Source organism: Oncorhynchus kisutch, linkage group LG3 (assembly GCF_002021735.2).
Source record: "Oncorhynchus kisutch isolate 150728-3 linkage group LG3, Okis_V2, whole genome shotgun sequence".
Classification (NCBI taxonomy): Eukaryota; Metazoa; Chordata; class Actinopteri; order Salmoniformes; family Salmonidae; genus Oncorhynchus; species Oncorhynchus kisutch.
The window spans coordinates 13,437,218-13,450,204 of record NC_034176.2 but is presented as its reverse complement, the minus strand read 5'-3'; positions in this window follow the sequence as shown (position 1 = coordinate 13,450,204).

The following is a 12,987-nucleotide window of genomic DNA, read 5'->3' as shown; positions in this document are numbered from 1 at the left end:
TACTGTCGTGGCCAAAGGTTTTGAGAATTACACAAATATACATTTTCACAAAGGCTGCTGCCTCAGTTTGTATGATGGAAATTTGCATATACTCCAGAATGTTATGAAGAGTGATTAGATGAATTGCAATTAATTGCAAAGGACCTCTTTGCCATGCAAATGAACTCCCCCCAAAAAATCCGCTGCATTTCATCCCTGCCACAAAAGGACCAGCTGACATCATGTCAGTGATTCTCCCGTTAACACAGGTGTGAGTGTTGACGAGGACAAGGCTGGAGATCACTCTGTCATGCTGATTGAGTTCGAATAACAGACTGGAAGCTTCAAAACGAGGGTGGTGCTTGGAATCATTGTTCTTCCTCTGTTAACAATGGTTACCTGCAAGGAAACACATGCCATCATCATTGATTTGCACATAAAGGGCTTCACAGGCAAGGATATAGCTGCCAGTAAGATTGCACCTAAATCAACTATTTATCGGATCATCAAGAACTTCAAGGAGAGCGGTTCAATTTTTGTGAAGAAGGCTTCAGGGCGCCCAAGAATGTCCAGCAAGCGCCAGGACTGTCTCCTAAAGTTGATTCAGCTGCGGGATCGGGGCACCAGACTTTTGAAGGGTGGCCTGATGTCTAGAAGGGCAGCAAAGAAGCCACTTCTCTCCAGGAAAAACATCAGGGACAGACTGATGTTCTGCACAATGTACAGGGATTGGACTGCTGAGGACTGGGGTAAAGTCATTTTCTCTGATGAATCCCCTTTCCGATTGTTTGGGGCATACGGAAAATAGCTTGTCCAGAGAAGACAAGGTGAGCGCTACCATCAGTCCTGTGTCATGCCAACAGTAAAGCTTCCTGAGACTATTCATGTGTGGGGTTGCTTCTCAGCCAAGGGAGTGGGCTCACTCACAATTTTGCCTAAGAACACAGCCATGAATAAAGAATGGTACCAACACATCCTTCGAGAGCAAATTCTCCCAACTATCAAGGAACAGTTTGGGGACGAACAATGCCTTTTCCAGCATGATGGAGCACCTTGTCATAAAGCAAAAGTGATTATTAAGTGGCTCGGGGAACATAACATTGATATTTTGGGTCCATGGCCAGGAAACTCCCCAGACCTTTTAATCCCATTGAGAACTTGTCCTCAAGAGGAGCGTGGACAAACAAAAACCCACAAATTCTGACAAACTCCAAGCATTGATTATGTAAGAATATGCTGCCATCAGTCAGGATGTGGCCCAGAAGTTAATTGACAGCTTGCCAGGGCGGATTGCAAAGGGGGTCAACACTGCAAATATTCACCCTTTACATCAACTTCATGTAATTGTCAATAAAAACCTTTGACACTTATGAAATGCTTGTAATTATACTTCACTATTCCATAGTAACATCTGACAAAAATATCTAAAGACACTGAAGCAGCAAACTCAGACCCCAGTAAGACTAACTGTCGCTATTGGCGTCAGCTAATGGGGATCCTAATGAATCAAAAAATCTAAATCTGCTGATTTAAAATCACCAATGGCCTCATGGTGACATCCTTAATAAGCATTTTCCTTGCTGTCCTGTGTAACGGCGTTCTTCGTTTGTCGAAAGAGAGTCGGACCGAAATGCAGCGTGGTGGTTACTCATGTCTTTAATGAAGAAAAAAGTGACGATACATGAAATAACTAATAAATACAAAAACAACAAACGGAACGTGAAACCTAATACAGCCTATCTGGTGAAAACTACACAAAGACAGGAACAATCACCCACGAAATACAAAGCGAACTCAGGCTACCTAAATACGGTTCCCAATCAGAGGCAACGAGAAGCACCTGACTGCTGATTGAGAACCGCCTCAGGCAGCCAAACCTATACAACACCCCTAATCAGCCGCGATCCCAAACACTACAAACCCCAATACGAAACACAACACACAAACCCATGTCACACCCTGGCCTGAACAAATAATTAAAGAAAACACAAAATACTAAGACCAAGGCGTGACAGAACCCCCCCCCCCCCAAGGTGCGGACTCCCGGACGCACCTCAAAACCATAGGGAGGGTCCGGGTGGGCGTCTGTCCATGGTGGCGGCTCCGGCTCGGGACGTGGACCCCACTCCATAAATGTCATAGTTCCTCCCCTTCGCGTCCTGGGATAATCCACCCTCGCCGCCGACCATGGCCTAATAGTCCTCACCCAGAACCCCACAGAACTGAGGAGCAGCTCGTGACTGAGGGGCATCTCGGGACTGAGGGACAGCTCGGGACTGAGGGGCAGCTCGGGACTGAGGGGCAGCTCGGGACTGAGGGGCAGCTCGGGACTGAGGGGCAGCTCGGGACTGAGGCAGCTCAGGACTGAGGGGCAGCTCGGGACTGAGGGGCAGCTCGGGACTGAGGGGCAGCTCGGGACTGAGAGGCAGCCCGGAACTGAGGGGCAGCCCGGAACTGAGGGGCAGCCCGGAACTGAGGGGAAGCCCAGTACTGAGATGAAGCTCAGGTAGGTAGTAGGCTCCGGTAGATCCTGGCTGGCTGGCGGATCTGGAAGATTCAGGTTGACTAGCAGATCTGGAAGATTCTGGTTGACAGGCTGATCTGGAAGAATCTGGTTGACTGGCAGATCTAGAAGATCATGGCTGACTGGCGGATCTAGCTGCTCTATGCAGACTGACAGCTCTGACTGCTCCATGCAGGCTGACAGCTCCTTGCAGACTGGCTGCTTCATGCAGACTGACAGCTCCTTGCAGACTGACAGCTCCTTGCAGACTGGCAGCTCCTTGCAGACTGGCAGCTCCTTGCAGACTGGCAGCTCCTTGCAGACTGGCAGCTCCTTGCAGACTGACAGCTTCCTGCAGACTGGCAGCTCCTTGCAGACTGACAGCTCTGACTGCTCCATGCAGGCTGACAGCTCCTTGCAGACTGACAGCTCCTTGCAGACTGACAGCTCCTTGCAGACTGACAGCTCCTTGCAGACTGACAGCTCCCTGCAGACTGGCAGCTCCTTGCAGACTGACAGCTCCTTGCAGACTGGCAGCTCCTTGCAGACTGACAGCTCTGGCTGCTTCATGCAGACTGACAGCACCCTGCAGACTGGCAGCTCAGGCTGCTTCAAACAGGCAGGAGGCTCCGGCAGCGCTGTGAGGAGGAAGGCTCTGGCTGTGCTGAACAGGCGGGAGACTCCGACAGAGCAGGAGAGGCGAGGCGCACTGTAGGCCTGATGCGTGGTGCGGGCACTGGTGATACTGGAGCGAGGACACGCACAGGAAGCCTGGTGCGGGGAGCTGCTACCGGAGGACTGGTGTGTGGAGGTGGCTCTGGATAGACCGGACCGTGCAGGCGCACTGGAGCTCTTGAGCACCGAGCCTGCCCAAGCTTACCTGGCTCGATGCCCACTCTAGCCCGGCAAATACGAAGGGCTGGTATGAACCGTACCCGGCTATGCACCCGCACTGGAGACACCGTGCGCTCACTAGCATAACACGGTGCCTGCCCGGTCTCTTTAGCCCCCCGGTAAGCACAGGGAGTTTGCGCAGGTCTCCTACCTGGCATAGCCATACTCCCTGTAAGCCCCCCCCCAATACATTTTTGGGGCCGACTCTCAGGCTTCCATCCGTGTCGCCGTGCTGCCTCTTCATACCAGCGCCTCTCTGCTTTAGCCGCCTCTAGTTCTTCCTTGGGACGGCGATATTCTCCAGGCTGAGCCCAGGGTCCTTTTCCGTCCAGTTCCTCCTCCCATGTCCAATTCTCCAAGTGATGCAGCCTCTCCCACTGCAACTGCTCTTCACGATTAGCAGGGAGAGTTGGCTCAGGTCTGACACCCGACTCAGCCACTCTCCCTCTGAGCCCCCCCCCAATAAATTTTTGGGGCTGCTTTTCGGGTTTCCTTGCCAACCGTGTTCCCTCGTATCGTCGGCTCTTATCTCCGGCTGCCTCTGCTCTCCTAAGTGCCTCCACCTGTTCCCATGGGAGGCGATCTCTTCCAGCCAGTATCTCCTCCCAAGTGTAACAACCTTTGCCATCCAATACGTCTTCCCATGTCCATTCCTCCTTTCGCTTTTCCTGCGGTCGCTGCCTGTTTCCACGCCGCTCGGTCTGTATGTGGTGGGTGATTCTGTAACGGCGTTCTTCGTTTGTCGAAAGAGAGTCGGACCGAAATGCAGCGTGGTGGTTACTCATGTCTTTAATGAAGAAAAAAGTGACGATACATGAAATAACTCATAAATACAAAAACAACAAACGGAACGTGAAACCTAATACAGCCTATCTGGTGAACACTACACAAAGACAGGAACAATCACCCACGAAATACAAAGCGAACTCAGGCTACCTAAATACGGTTCCCAATCAGAGGCAACGAGAAGCACCTGACTGCTGATTGAGAACCGCCTCAGGCAGCCAAGCCTATACAACACCCCTAATCAGCCGCGATCCCAAATACTACAAACCCCAATACGAAACACAACACACAAACCCATGTCACACCCTGGCCTGAACAAATAATTAAAGAAAACACAAAATACTAAGACCAAGGCGTGACATCCTGCTGCTCCATTCAGAAGGACAACTGTATCTTTGATGTGTCTGGGTGGAATAATACATCATCCACAGCCTAATTATTAACTTGACCATGCTTAAAGAGATATTCAATGTCTGATTTGATATTTTTACCCATCTACCAATCACTGTCATTCTTTATGTGGCTTTTGAAAAGCTTGCTGGTCTTTGTAGTTGAATATGTGCTTATGCAATGACAATTTGTAAAGACTTGTAGACATGTATTTTCACCTTTGTGTAGATGTACAATTAAATCAATTTTAGTCCCACTTTGTAACAAAATAGACTTTCTTTAGGCACTGTATGTGTGTACCTATGTGTGTACCTGCTGTCTGTCTCTGTGTGTACCTGCTATCTGTCTGTGTGTGGACCTGCTGTCTGTCTGTGTGTGTACCTGCTATCTGTCTGTGTGTGTACCTGCTATCTGTCTGTATGTGTGTACCTGCTGTCTGTCTGTGTATGTGTACCTGCTGTCTGTCTGTGGGCCTGCTGTCTGTCGGTATGTGTACCTGGCAGGGTAGCCTAGTGGTTAGAGTGTTGGACTAGTAACTGAAAGGTTGCAAGTTCAAATCCCCGAGCTGACAAGGTACAAATCTGTTGTTCTGCCCCTGAACAGGCAGTTAACCCACTGTTCCTAGGCTGTCATTGAAAATAAGAATTTGTTCTTAACTGACTTGCCTAGTAAAATAAAGGTTAAAAAAAACATGTGTACCTGCTGTCTGTCTCTGTTTGTACCTGCTGTCTGTCTGTGGACCTGGTGGCTGTCGGTATGTGTACCTGCTGCCTGTCTGTGTGTGTACCTGCTGTCTGTCTGTGTGTGGACCTGCAGTCTGTCTGTGTGTGGACCTGTTGTCTGTATGTATGTGTGGCCCTGCTGTCTGTCCGTCTGTATGTATGTGTACCTGCTGTCTATCCGTGTCTGTACCTGTGTGTATAGTGCTGTCTGTCTGTGAGTGTGTCTGCATGTCTGTGTGCCTGTTGTTGTGTAGCAGCAGTTACTGCTTTGTATTTTGTAATGATCTTTAAGTTTTCTGTTTCCTTGCTTTGCAAATTGTTGTTAGGGGTAACTTCTTGACGCTACCCATCCCTGTCATTTTCGTCAGCAACCGCTGAATAGCATAGCGCAACAGTTAAATAATATTACAAAAAAATATTCATATTCATGAAATCACAAGTGCAATATTGCAAAACACAGTTTAGCCTTTTGTTAATCCACCTGTCGTCTCAAATTTTGAAATTATGCTTTACACCGAAAGCAATCCAAGAATTTGTGTAAGTTAATCGATAGCCTAACATAGCATTATGTACACTTAGCATCAGGAAGCTTGGTCACGAAAATCAGAAAAGCAATCAAATTAACCATTTACCTTTGATGATCTTCGGATGTTTTCACTCACGAGACTCTCAGTTACACAACAAATGTTCCTTTTGTTCCATAAAGATTATTTTTATACCCAAAATACCGACGTTTGTCTGTCGCGTTATGTTCAGAAATCCACAGGAAAGAGCGGTCACGACAACGCAGACGGAAATTCCAAATAGTCTTCATAATGTCCACAGAAACATGTCAAACATTTTTTATAATCATTCCTCAGGTAGTTTTTAAAATATATATTCGATAATATTTCAACCGAGTGTGTAGGTTTTTCAATAACAGCGGGACGAACAGTGGCAGCTTTACTCTGTAGTGCAAAAACTCACTCTGAGAGCCCCCACCTATCCACTTACGCAATATGATCTTTCAAGCTAATTTTTCAAAATGAAAGCCTGAAACTATGTCTAAAGACTGTTGACACCTTAGGGAAGCCAGAGAAAAAGGAATATGGTTGATATCTCTTTAAATGGAGGATAGGCATACATAGGAACAGTAGGGTTTCAAATTAATTGGCACTTCCTGATTGGATTTTCCTCAGGGTTTCGCCTGCAATACCTGTTCTGTTATAATCACAGACAATATTTTGACCGTTTTGGAAACTTTAGAGTGTTTTCTATCCTAATCTGTCAATTATATGCATATTCTAGCATCTGGTCCTGAGAAATAGGCTGTTTACTTTGGGAACGTTATTTTTCCAAACATAAAAATAGTGCCCCCTAGCTTCAAGAGGTTAAAGATGGACTACTTTAAAGTGTTCTGATATGATCTTACATGCTAGTCAGATATATATTTTTAATTGAATCATTTCTTCACCTTTTCTACTACTGTCGGCATTGAAAATGCAAATCCAGGTAAATCTCTCCTTTTATTTGATGTACCATACGGTGTACTCACATTATCACGTACTTGACTTCCACTCCAGGTGCTTAAATCAACATCTTACAAACTATTACAGTTTTTCTCAATTGCTAAAACACTAAAACCCATTGGCTGAACAAAGTTCTCAGTTGCTTGGACTCATTTAGCTAATTATATGGTCTGTTGTCAATACTTAAACCATTTCACATGGTAAAACACAATTTGCAGATCTCACTTAGACTTTTCAGCAAAACTCTAAACACATTCTCATTCTCAAAACACATTCTGCACTCTAATGCACATGTCATCCATACTGGTAAACACAAGTGGCAACAATCAAATACAAATAGAGAATACATGTCATTGATTGAACACAACCACTCAAAATTGATTTAACCTGTTTCAAATGATGTGACAGAACCAATTGAATTGTTGAAGGTGGGAAGGAGAAAGTCTGAGAATGGATAGAAGAAACAATGTGAGAGGACGAGTGTGTATGCGAGGTGGGCGACGAGGAGGACGAGGGCAAGAAAGAGGACGAGGAGGACGAAGAGGAAGACAAAGAGTGGAAATATCTGATGAAAACCAAGCAACAGTTGTAGACCATGTTCTTGTCCATGGACTGAAAATGAGGGAAGCAGGACTTAGAGTGCAACCCAATTTGAGCCAATTATCTGTGTCCACCACAGTAAGGACATTCAGAGAAGAGAACAGGTACAGTATACTACTGTATTCTTGTAATTGTACATTTACTGTACTACACTATATGCAGCTGTTTCAATAGACATTTGTAAAGTTAATCACTGTATGTATTGTACTGCATGAATATGTTTTGTAACTGCCCAACTACCTTTTGTAGAATTGCAAGACTGCCACATGCAGGTGGAAGGACAGGTATATTCACTCGGGAGCAAGAGGCCGTTATAGTTGGCATGGTCCTTCAAGATAATGCAATAAGACTCAGAGAAATCCAGGAACGAGTGATACAAGACAACACACACTTCCAGGAAATCGACAGTGTGAGCATTTCCACCATTGACCGTGTCCTGCATCGTAACAGGATGCGAATGAAACAAGTATACAGAGTACCTTTTGAATGCAACTCACCAATGGTGAAAGAACTGCGAGCTCAGTATGTGCAAGTAAGTGTACATTCAGAAACATTTACTGTAATCCAGATTGTCTACAGTACTAACACATACTATGTGAATGGCATTACTCTTCAGTACATACAATGTATGTGAATCAGAAGCCTAATTGTACTCTACAGTATAGCACTGTCTCTGTACGACTTCTGTACGAATCCTACATACAGTATATTGTATTTCTACACAGACAATATTTGACTTGGAATCCTTGGACGGACCCCATGAGTTCATCATTGTCGATGAAGCAGGCTTCAATCTAACAAAGAGGAGAACGAGAGGCCGAAACACTATTGGACAGTGGGCCATTGTTGAAGTCCCTGGTCAACGAGGTGACAATGTCACAATCTGTGCTGCTTTCAGCAACCATGGTGTTCTACATCACCATGTTACACTCGGGCTATGTAACACCCAGCACATTCTAAGATTTATTGCCAATCTAAGAAATATTTTATTTGAGCAGCAGGTTCAAGAGCAGCAGGGCCAAGAGCTAAATGAGAATCCCATTCCCACCTATGTGATAGTGTGGGACAATGTCAGTTTCCACCAAGCTGCTCAGGTAAGGGAATGGTTTAACATCAATGGGCAGTTTATGAACTTGTACCTCCCTCCATACTCGCCTTTCCTGAATCCGATTGAGGAGATTTTCTTCTCTTGGAGATGGAAAGTGTATGATAGACAACCCTACACCAGAGTAAATCTGCTGGAAGCCATGGATTTAGCCCGTGGTGATATAGGTGAGGAGTCATGTCAGGGCTGGATACGGCACACAAGAGGCTCCTTCCCCCGTTGCCTCAGGAGGGACAATATTGCATGTGATGTCGACAAAGTGCTCTGGCCTGACCCAGCCCAAAGACAAGAAGAAGCACATTGATCACGTTTACTCCTTTGATTTTTGTCCCTTTTAGTATTGTATACTGTAGTACAGTGCATTGTAGGCTGTATATTCTACAATGGACAAATTGTATGGCCCTGAACATTGTGCTTTCCATTTATTAACAGTACTGACTGCTCAATAGATTTTGATATCAACAAAGAACAAGAATTACAGTATCACAGAGACAAAGGACAAGTTTGTGACATGCAGGGTACAGTACTGTAAAAATAGGGGTACAAGGAGGAGGAAGAACAAAAAACAAAATTGCGAAGTGCAAAACAGAGTAGTAATTTCTGATCAATTTTGAGCTACTATGATAGAACATGTTTTCGTTCATCAAAAGACAATGACGGAAAAATATGAATATTTTTTTAGATTAAAAATGTACTTCTCCCTGAGAACTGTATGTTTTGAACAATGTGTTTTCTATTTTTCAGGGTATTGTTTACTGACTGCTTGAGAGTGTATGTCATTTTGATAACTTTGTTTATGATTTGAGAGCAGTGTTTGATTTTGAACACAGGTAAAACTGTTTTGATTCGAATGTTTCATTTTGCGAGAGGAGTCAGAGGTTATGTAAATAGTGCTTGAAGATGAGGGTTTGTGTTTAATGTTTTCAGGAAATGGAGCAAGGTTTGCAGTTCAATTTTACAACCACCTAAAAGGAAGCAATTCCCAAACCTTTCATAACAAAGCCATCACCTACAGAGAAATTAACCTGGAGAAGAGCCCCCTAAGCAAGCTGGTCCTGGGGCTCTGTTCACAAACACAAACAGATCCTACAGAGCCCCAGGACAGCAACACAATTAGACCCAACCAATCATGAGAAAACAAAAAGATAATTACTTAACACATTGTAAAGAATTTACAAAAAAAATGCCTTTTGTTCCTAAACAGAGAGTACACAGTGGCAGAATACCTGACCACCATGACTGACCCAAAACTAAGGAAATCTTTGTTTATGTACAGACTGAGCATAGCCTGCCCACAAAATGAGGTGGAAACTGAGCTGCACTTCCTAAACTCTTGCCAAATGTATGACCATATTAGAGACACATATTTCCCACAGATTACACAGACCCACAAAGAATTTGAAAACAAATCCAATTTTGGTGAACTCCCATATATATTGTGTGAAATACCACACTGTGCAATCACAGCAGCAAGATTTATGATCTGTTGCCACAAGAAAAGGGCAACTAGTGAAGAACAACCACCATTGTAAAAACAACCTGTATTTATGTTTATTTATTTTCCCTTTTGTATCTTAACTATTAGCACACCATTACAAAACTGTATATATAGACATAGTATGACATTTGTCTTTATTCTTTTGGAACTATTGTGAGTGTAATGTTTACTATACATTTTTTATTGTTTATTTCACTTTTGTTTATTATCTATTTCACTTGATTTTATAATGTAAACATGTGTTTCCCAAGCCAATAAAGCCCCTTAAATATAAATTGAGAGAGAGAGAGAGCGCGAGAGAGAATGTGAGAGAGGGAGAGACGAGAGAGGCTTTTGGACAATTAATAGACACTGCAGCAAATTAAACAGGACCGTAGTCTACACCGGTGCGCTGTATGTAGCCAATCAGAGCTAGAGTAGGCCTTTATAAAAGCCTTTGTGAGTGTAATGTTTACTGTACATTTTTTATTGTTTTTACACTTTTGTTTATGATCTATTTCACTTGCTTGGGCAATGTAAACATGTTTCCCATGCCAATAAAGCCCCTTACTATGACATTTTAATTGAATTGAGAGAAAGAGAGGTAGACGAGAGAGAGAGAGAGGGAGAGGGAGAGGGAGAGGGAGAGGGAGAGAGGGGGGGGGGGTAGACGAGAGAGGCTTTTGGACAATTAATAGACACTGCAACAAATTAAACAGGACCGAGAGATAGAGTAGGCCTTTAGAAAAACTTTTGTGAGTGTAATGTTTACTGTTAATTTTTTGTTTATTTCACTTTTGTTTATTGTCTATTTCACTTAATTTTTTTTTTGCAATGTTAACACATGTTTCCCATGCCAATAAAGCCCTTTATTTTGAAATTTGAATTGAAATTAAATTGAATTGAGAGAGAGTGAGAAGTAGACAAGAAAGAGATGTTGACGAAAGAAGTAGACGAGAAAGAGAGAGAGAAGTAGACGAGAGAGAGAGAGGTAGACGAGAGATAGAGAGAGAGGGAGAGCGAGAGGTAGGTGAGAAAGAGAGGGAGAGAGAGTGAGAGGTAGACGAGAGATGCTTTTGGACAATTAATAGACACTGCAGTAAATAAAACCAAATGAAAACATCTGTCTTGGCCAGGACCAGTCTACACAGACCAGTGCGCAAACAAGCAATTTGCCATACGGGCTTGCCATCATTCACTTTGAACTGGACTGTGTGTTTACAGTCAGTCGCAACATCGTGACTTTAGATCATTAGAATACGTTCGCCAAAAGCCACAAAATATATCTAAATGGATTTCTGCAAATATGTAAACACCACGGGAGTCCTCTTAGATTTGGGAACTTTACAGTCTTATTGATCAGCAACCACGAAAAGGTAGGCTCTCTCTCCCTCAGTTATGCACATCAACAACAACAAGATCAACAACTAATGCTAGCCAGAGACAGATGAGCTAAAATCTAACGAAGGAACATTAGACAAACCCTATCAAACTTTCAGCTAGTTGGCCGTTAAAATTCCAAATCAAATCAAATCAAATCAAATGTTATTTGTCACATACACATGGTTAGCAGATGTTAATGCGAGTGTAGCGAAATGCTTGTGCTTCTAGTTCCGACAATGCAGTAATAACGAACAAGTAATCTAACTAACAATTCCAAAAAAACTACTGTCTTATACACAGTGTAAGGGGATAAGGAATATGTACATAAGGATATATGAATGAGTGATGGTACAGAGCAGCATAGGCAAGATACAGTAGATGATATCGAGTACAGTATAACATATGAGATGAGTATGTAAACAAAGTGGCATAGTTAAAGTGGCTAGTGATACATGTATTACATAAGGATGCAGTCGATATAGGTATGCATATGAGATGAATAATGTAGGGTAAGTAACATTATATAAGGTAGCATTGTTTAAAGTGGCTAGTGATATATTTACATCATTTCCCATCAATTCCCATTATTAAAGTGGCTGGAGTTGAGTCAGTGTCATTGACAGTGTGTTGGCAGCAGCCACTCAATGTTAGTGGTGGCTGTTTAACAGTCTGATGGCCTTGAGATAGAAGCTGTTTTTCAGTCTCTCGGTCCCAGCTTTGATGCACCTGTACTGACCTCGCCTTCTGGATGACAGCGGGGTGAACAGGCAATGGCTCGGGTGGTTGATGTCCTTGATGATCTTTATGGCCTTCCTGTAGCATCGGGTGGTGTAGTTGTCCTGGAGGGCAGGTAGTTTGCCCCCGGTGATGCGTTGTGCAGACCTCACTACCCTCTGGAGAGCCTTACGGTTGAGGGCGGTGCAGTTGCCATACCAGGCGGTGATACAGCCCGCCAGGATGTTCTCGATTGTGCATCTGTAGAAGTTTGTGAGTGCTTTTGGTGACAAGCCGAATTTCTTCAGCCTCCTGAGGTTGAAGAGGCGCTGCTGCGCCTTCTTCACGATGCTGTCTGTGTGAGTGGACCAATTCAGTTTGTCTGTGATGTGTATGCCAAGGAACTTAAAACTTGCTACCCTCTCCACTACTGTTCCATCGATGTGGATAGGGGGGTGTTCCCTCTGCTGTTTCCTGAAGTCCACAATCATCTCCTTAGTTTTGTTGACGTTGAGTGTGAGGTTATTTTCCTGACACCACACTCCGAGGGCCCTCACCTCCTCCCTGTAGGCCGTCTCGTCGTTGTTGGTAATCAAGCCTACCACTGTTGTGTCGTCCGCAAACTTGATGATTGAGTTGGAGGCGTGCGTGGCCACGCAGTCGTGGGTAAACAGGGAGTACAGGAGAGGGCTCAGAACGCACCCTTGTGGGGCCCCAGTGTTGAGGATCAGCGGGGAGGAGATGTTGTTGCCTACCCTCACCACCTGGGGGCGGCCCGTCAGGAAGTCCAGTACCCAGTTGCACAGGGCGGGGTCGAGACCCAGGGTCTCGAGCTTGATGACGAGCTTGGAGGGTACTATGGTGTTGAATGCCGAGCTGTAGTCGATGAACAGCATTCTCACATAGGTATTCCTCTTGTCCAGATG